Source organism: Nansenia antarctica (genome assembly GCF_963989245.1).
Source record: "Nansenia antarctica genome assembly, chromosome: 14".
Taxonomy (NCBI): Eukaryota; Metazoa; Chordata; class Actinopteri; order Argentiniformes; family Microstomatidae; genus Nansenia; species Nansenia antarctica.
This window is the reverse complement of record NC_137684.1, coordinates 14,923,022-14,930,521: the sequence shown is the minus strand read 5'-3', so window position 1 is coordinate 14,930,521 and position 7,500 is coordinate 14,923,022.

The window sequence follows — 7,500 nt, the reverse complement described above, 5'->3', positions numbered from 1 at the left end:
GAGGTATGAACCAGGTGGTTGTCCTACATCACCAAATAGTCAGACAACTATTTACCTAAATAAATACTGAATTATAGTCCTGTAAACTTATCTTTAGTTTAGACGGAAATTGTACTTTTTGGTGACAGGAACATAGAACTCCATCACTTTTCTCTCATTTATCAGAAAAACAGAAATCCCTGAAAGATATATCATTACTGAATTGTCTAGGGTGCTATTGAACAATAACCAGTAGTTGTATGGAAATATCTCATACAGTTCTATTGCAAATTAGATTTCTTTAGACATAGGCCTACCTCTTCTCTGATACAGTCAAATTCCGAATGGGGGATAAGTGGCATAATAGCCTATAAGTTAAGAATGCTCACTCTGATGGTCATTATATTTGGAGAGGGAAATACCAGGTGGCTGAACTACATCACCAAATAGTCAGAATAAGAGTAACCCAATAAAATAAAGTTCTAAATTACAAGCCTCTAAAACATAGGTGTAAATAGTACAGGTTTTATTAAAACTGGAACCTTAATTCAAAGTACAATTAAATACAGTCCTCAAACATTAGGGGACACATTTTGACATTCTGCACAGCAGGTGCAGAACTCTGTACAGGGAAGGCCAACAGAGAGGCACTGGCACTTTCCACTCTCTCCACACTTTGCATCTTTGCAATATAAGTGAGTGATGTCTCTCACTTCTGTAGGTGCTGGGGGTTTTGTAAAAAGGACAGGTTGAATGGCCCCATCTCTGATAATCCACCCCTTGCCAATAGGACTCCATAACAGGGGTTTGGGCATGTGGCTGTGACACCATACCGCTGTCTGGAACATTGCTCTCTGCACATGCTGCTGAAATGCATCCTCTGTTGGCGGCAGATTTGCAGAGGCTGTATCAGATGTTGATGCAATTATGAACCTCAGTTCATCCAGGTTTGTGCACATCAATCCATTTTCCATTTTCTTTTTTCCATATAGGAGTAGCGCAAATTCTCTTGCGACTGGCAAAGACTCTTCCAAGCTGGCAGAGAGTCCAAAATGGGCCAGATCTTTGAGCTCGCTGAGATGGGTCTTGAGTTTGTTGAATGCTGTTGTCTTTCCTATTCTGTACAAACTACTTGTTGTGTCACAGCCAGTGAGTGCATGACATGCTGGTAGACAGTTAGACATGTCTTTTCCAATCTTCTCAGATGTGGTGTTGATGGGGACATAGCTCTCTCTCATTCCATGGCCTGTATGCATGTACACCAGAGATGAACCAAATAGTTATTTGCTTGCATAGTATATGAGCAGTACTTCCACATCTGTGTCATCAGACCTCACAATGATGCGGGAATATGACTCTGCAAGATGTATGGCATGGAGCACCATCCTTGTGTCTGCCTCCTCCTGATCACTGTACAGTGATGTCAAACTGCTGACTCCTGCTGTGCAGATGCTCTTCACCTCCTCCCCTTTGTCAAATCCACCTGCCAAGATGATGGAGTCATCTGAGTGTAGTCTCTGTGGGGCTGCAGTGACAATGTAGTTGCTCACAAACATGCACAGTGCAGTCTTGTTTCCACTACTCCTCAAGTACTTCCTGTAGTTTGGGACATTTGTGTTGCCAATGATAACATGTGTAGGCCTTCCATCACTTGCACCTCTCCTTTGCCTCTCCAGGTCTTTGATTGACTGTGGGCCGTCATACCTGTCAAATACCATGACCACACATTGCATTTCATCCTGCCAGCAGCCCGGAACCATGGTATTGCTTCAGACATGCAGTTGAGATGAAGGTCAAAGTTAGCTTCACGCTCTGATCGTAGCATTCTGAGTAAGAGATCAGCCCCTTTGAGGAAATTCAGCCAGTACTTAAAAGTTGCTGATTGTTGAACTCCCCTCTCTGAAAACTGTTGTATTCTTCTCCTCAGTTCAGGAAGGTCTGTCTCCACTTCACTTAAGAACTGTCTGGCAGAGACCTGGTCGTTGCCATGAAAGGCATGCTGCACATCTCGCAGGAGGTGTTCTTGTTCAGCAGACAATGGACTTTGGCCTTTTTTGTTCAGCCAGGAGACCAGTGCCATCCAGAAGAGCCTGAACAGAGCCTCTGAAACAACCTTGATGCTCCTCACACCTCTTGTCAGTTGTTTCCCCTGAAGCATCTGCCGAGCTGTTGCGTCAGCATAGACTCCAGACTCGGTTATCATGTCAAAGAGGCCCCCGTCTGCATACACCTTCCCAATGCTTGCCAGAAAGGCCATGGTGACGTGCATTCCTCCAATTCTCATGGTGATCTTGCCATCCAAAGCTTCAGGTTTGCTCCACAGAATTTGCTGTGCTTTGCTGTAGATGGCAAGGTCAGCAGTTACAAGTATATGCCTCTGTCCCAGTTCTTGAGCAAGCTGTGTGAGCTGCAAAAGAGCTGTATAGATTGTAGATAGGTCTGATGGTGAAGCTCTTATGAAGGGCATATATTGTACTGTTGTTAATGGGATGTCTGACGTGGATACATAGGCATTGAATGCAGACCATCCTGGGATTCTCTGTTCTTCTTCTTTCATGATACGGCTCACCTTCCAAAGTAAGTCTTGGCCTTCTGCTGCCTGAGCTTTTGTGCTGTCTGATTTGAGGACCTGTGGTAGAACTGCTGGTGGTTCAGATCGCCTACCTGGCTTGATGTATCTGAAATTCAAGAACAAGTCATTAGGCATCTTTTGTCATATAATTCAATCTTTAACTAAATGCCCTTACAAACAACAACACTCCAGATTCCTTAGATTATGATGTGTGACCTCACAAATAATGTGTAACTTGAATATTGGACAAATGCTAGTCTGACTTACACAAGTGTAATGTGAAACTTGAAGCCTCCAGTGCACATTACACATTTTACATTTTAATATTGGATTATATTGCATTAACATACAGTATATCAGAGCCATTTCAATCAAGTATTGCATGTGTCTGGCAGATAGTTGGTCTATAATATTTACCTCTGAACCTCTTCACTATCCAAATCACAGCTGTCCAGGGCATGGAGAGATCTCTCTGGGATTCTCAGGATGGGGTTGTGTGCTGTGGCAACATCACCTCTTCTGTATACAACAATTGCCATGGAATGTGTTGTATTTTTGCCATCCAGCGTCTCTTCATTCTGGTCAAAGTTGTCAATGGCTGCATCAATTATCCCATGTTCTGTGGTTCTTGTCAGTCCATTTGGAATGTAAACACCTTTGCTTCTCTGTAATTGATCTGCTGCTACTGATGTGAGAAATTGACGCACTTCATCATACGACACACAATGACCCATCATGTGTAGCATGTTGATAAGGGCCTTGCTGCCAAACTCACTAAAGCGCGGCATCAAAGCGGCCAAGGCAGAGCACAGAGAGAAGATTGAGGAATGCCTCCTGAGCAACGACTCCAGGTGGATGTGGCAGGGGGTTCAGCAGATGACAAACTTCAGAGCCAACAGGCTCACAGCCGCAGAGGACGACCCCCTGCTGGCGGGAAAGCTGAACACCTTCTACGCCCGGTTCGACGAGGGGCGAACGGAGGTAACGACAACACAGACACCACTCTCTCCAGCTCTCAGCAGCCTCACCCTCACAGAGCACGAGGTGAGATGCGTACTGAAGGCGGTGGACCCCAGGAAAGCCTCGGGGCCGGATGGCGTCCTGGGACGGGTGCTGAGAGACTGCGCCGACCAGCTGGCCGGGGTCTTCACCAACATCTTTAACCAGTCCCTGTCCCAGGCCACCGTCCCACCCTGCCTGAAAACCTCAACTATCATCCCAGTCCCGAAGAAAAGCACGGTGAGCTGCCTAAACGACTACCGCCCGGTGGCACTCACACCAATCATCATGAAGTGCTTCGAGAAACTAGTCCGGGCCCACATACTCACACGCCTCCCGCCCAACCTGGATCCATACCAGTTCGCCTACAGAGCCCACAGGTCCACAGAGGACGCCATAGCGACGACTCTCCACGCCACTCTATCCCACCTGGAGAGGGGAAACAGCTACGCGAGACTGCTCTTCGTGGACTTCAGCTCCGCCTTTAACACCATCCTTCCAGACAGGCTAGTGACCAAACTACTAGACCTGGGTCTATCACACTCTATATGTGCGTGGATCAAGGACTTCCTGACCGACCGCCCCCAGAGGGTGCGGGTGGGCCCCCACACCTCCACAGCCCTCAGCCTCAGCACTGGGTCACCCCAGGGCTGCGTGCTAAGCCCCATCCTCTACAACCTCTACACCCACGACTTCACCCCCATCCACCCCAGCAACTACATCGTAAAGTTTGCAGACGACACCACCGTGGTGGGATGTATCTCGGGGGGGGACGAGGCGGCGTACAGGGATGAGGTAGAGCAATTGAGCAAGCTGTGCAAGGTTAACAACCTGCTGCTAAACAAGTCAAAGACCCAGGAATTCATCGTAGACTTCAGGAGGAAAAAGTCCGAGATCCTGCCCCTGCTCATCGACGGAGAGAGCGTGGAGATAGTCTCAACCCTCCGATTCCTGGGACACAACATGCGGGATGACCTGGCCTGGAAGGACAACACTAAAGGCACCATCAAGAGGGCACAACAGCGGCTATACACCCTGAGATGCCTCAGGAAACAACACAACAAGAAGGAGATACTGGTGGCCTTCTACCACGGCGCAGTGGAGAGCATCCTCACCTTCGGCATCTCCAACTGGTTCCACAGCTGCACAACAGCGGAGAGAAACGAGCTACAGAGAGTCGTGAGAACAGCACAGAAGATCACCGGCGCCCCCCTCCCCTCTCTGGAGGAGCTGAACAAAACACGCTGTCTCAGGAGGGCCTCCAAGATCTCCAAGGACCTGACCCACCCTGGGCACGAACACTTTGTCAAGCTGCCCTCGAACAGGAGGTACAGGACCCCGGCCGCTAAGACAAACAGACTGAAGAACAGCTTCTACCACAGGGCCGTCAAGGCCCTGAACACAGAAAAGGCCTAAGTTCTGGGCCCAGGACAGTCCGGACGGATTGTATGGCAGCTAGTGCTGAGGCACAAACATGTACATTTTCAAGCCTGCAAACTGTGACACTTTAAAATAATGTGAAAAAATACTTACTTGTGCAATATGACAACCCTAGTTGACTATCTGTGCAGTATAGTACAGTGGATTGTGTACATAGCCTTTATTGATGTAAACCAGCTCCTTACCTTCTTGTGATTTTATGCATCTATGCTTTTTCTAAAATGTGTTTCTTTTTCCTTTCCTAAACACCAGGGGAGCCTCCCCTCCTAAATTTCGTTGTTTGGTACCTGTACTGTAGCAATGACAAATAAAGTCTATCTATCTATCTATCATGATGGATCATAATCCCAAGTCCTAGTGTGATAGGTGTACGTCTGCTGCAGCACTGTGCAATTAGATCATGGCAAAAGGTTATAACACTTGTGTTATTCTTCAGAGCTGGGTCTTCATCACAGGTCTGCACATTTTTAAATGCACCTGCATTGACACACCAGTTCACAAAATCATACAGAGTGTTTGGCACATATTCACTGCACTGGAGAAGGGAAAGCTTGTCACTGCTTATGTAGAATTGAGGCTCATGCTCAACCTTTTCCATAGTTTTCCTCAATATACCTGCATCCTGGTGGAGGATTTGAGTGTCAGTGAGGGTCTCTGTTCTCTGTGGAGGCATTGTCTCCCTGTCTTCTGTTATGTTTTCTCTGAGGAGAGAAGCTTCTCTCATTGCATGGCCAACAGTCATGGCACCAGAACAGATCAGATCAGATTTTCCAGGACGTTCAATGAAGATGAGTTTATCCCCATAATGCTGGTTCATCTTTTCTTTGAGTTTCCAGGATTTATACATTGTTGGTTCTGTAGCTGTACTCAGTTTTCCTTTATAGCTCTCAGTTACAGCACTCAGTGTTGTGACAGTCATATGCTTTGAAAAAAACCGTCTTAGTTAATTCTTCAGTTAGCTCAATGAAAGCTCTTTCATGTTCATTTAACTTCTTTTCTGTTAAATGTTTGTTTCTAGCTGCTAGAATGTTCCTTTCTGAAAGATAGTGTCCTAGGCAACTTCTGTGATACTTTGCATCATAGGCACAAAGATCTTCATAGGTCAGCATACGGTGATGTATTATTTCATCAAACCTCTCTGAGGCTGCATTGAGGACCTTTGACCTTGTACTTTCACCTGTACCGGTACATATAGGGGTCAGGCCTTCTCTCTTTGTGACTTTCTGGCTGCAATTGAAACATTGGCTGCAAATGAAACACTGGCTACGGATGTCAAATCTAGTGTCTCTGGACAGTCTAAGTCTTTTACTTTGACACTGATCCTGGGGTGGTTCTTGATCACTGGTTGTAGGCGTATAGTTATGTGTGCTTGAATAACTGGCCCGACATGACCTGTGATATGAAACCTTGACCTTGAAGGACAGTATGTCATCTGAGTGGGGCGATAGTCTCTTATGAACTTCATTATCTCGTCCTTGAGCAACGTTCAGTATGGTTCTGAGTCCTTGTAAACTGGGATTCTTGACATATGGATTATTTTGATGTCTTGTAGAGCTTTTTCACATAATAAGCAGACCTTTTCATCCAGTGTCTGTAAATATGGCTGGCTAGCTGTCTGCGTTGGCCCTGTTGGCTCCATTGTTACAGTGAACTCTGGTAAATATGGAAAACACACACACACGCACACACACACAATTAACTTATGCTAGCCTCTGTTAGCTAGCCTCTGTTAGCTAGCCTCTGCCTAGATCAGAATGCCTGCACTATGGTTTAAAAGCTCACAAATCTAACAACATATTCAACCACATATTAATATCATAGTTGGACATATGTGTTACCTGTTATCTGTCATTATATTGGTGATAATCTGAACAGAACTGTCAATTCACAGCCCCTCTCCCTCTGAGATGGAGATTGTTATGGCTGCTGCTGCCCAGTTGGCTACACAGTTTTGAAATATGCAGCTGTCACTCAAACCAGAGTGGCAGAGAGTGTTCCACTTTCAAGCTTCAAAATTATTTCTATACTGTACTTTGAATTAAGGTTCCAGTTTTAATAAAACCTGTACTATTTACACCTATGTTTTAGAGGCTTGCAATTTAGAACTAATAAACTTTATTTTATTGGGTTACTCTTATTCTGACTATTTGGTGATGTAGTTCAGCCACCTGGTATTTCCCTCTCCAAATATGATGACCATCAGAGTGAGAATTCTTAACTTATAGGCTATTATGCCACTTATCCCCCATTCGGAATTTGACTGTATCAGAGAAGAGGTAGGCCTATGTCTAAAGAAATCTCATTTGCAATAGAACTGTATGAGATATTTCCATACAACTACTGGTTATTGTTCAATAGCACCCTAGACAATTCAGTAATGATATTTTTTCAGGGATTTCAGTTTTTCTGATAAATGAGAGAAAAGTGATGGAGTCCTATGTTCCTGTCACCAAAAAGTACAATTTCCGTCTAAACTAAAGCTAAGTTTACAGGACTATAATTCAGTATTT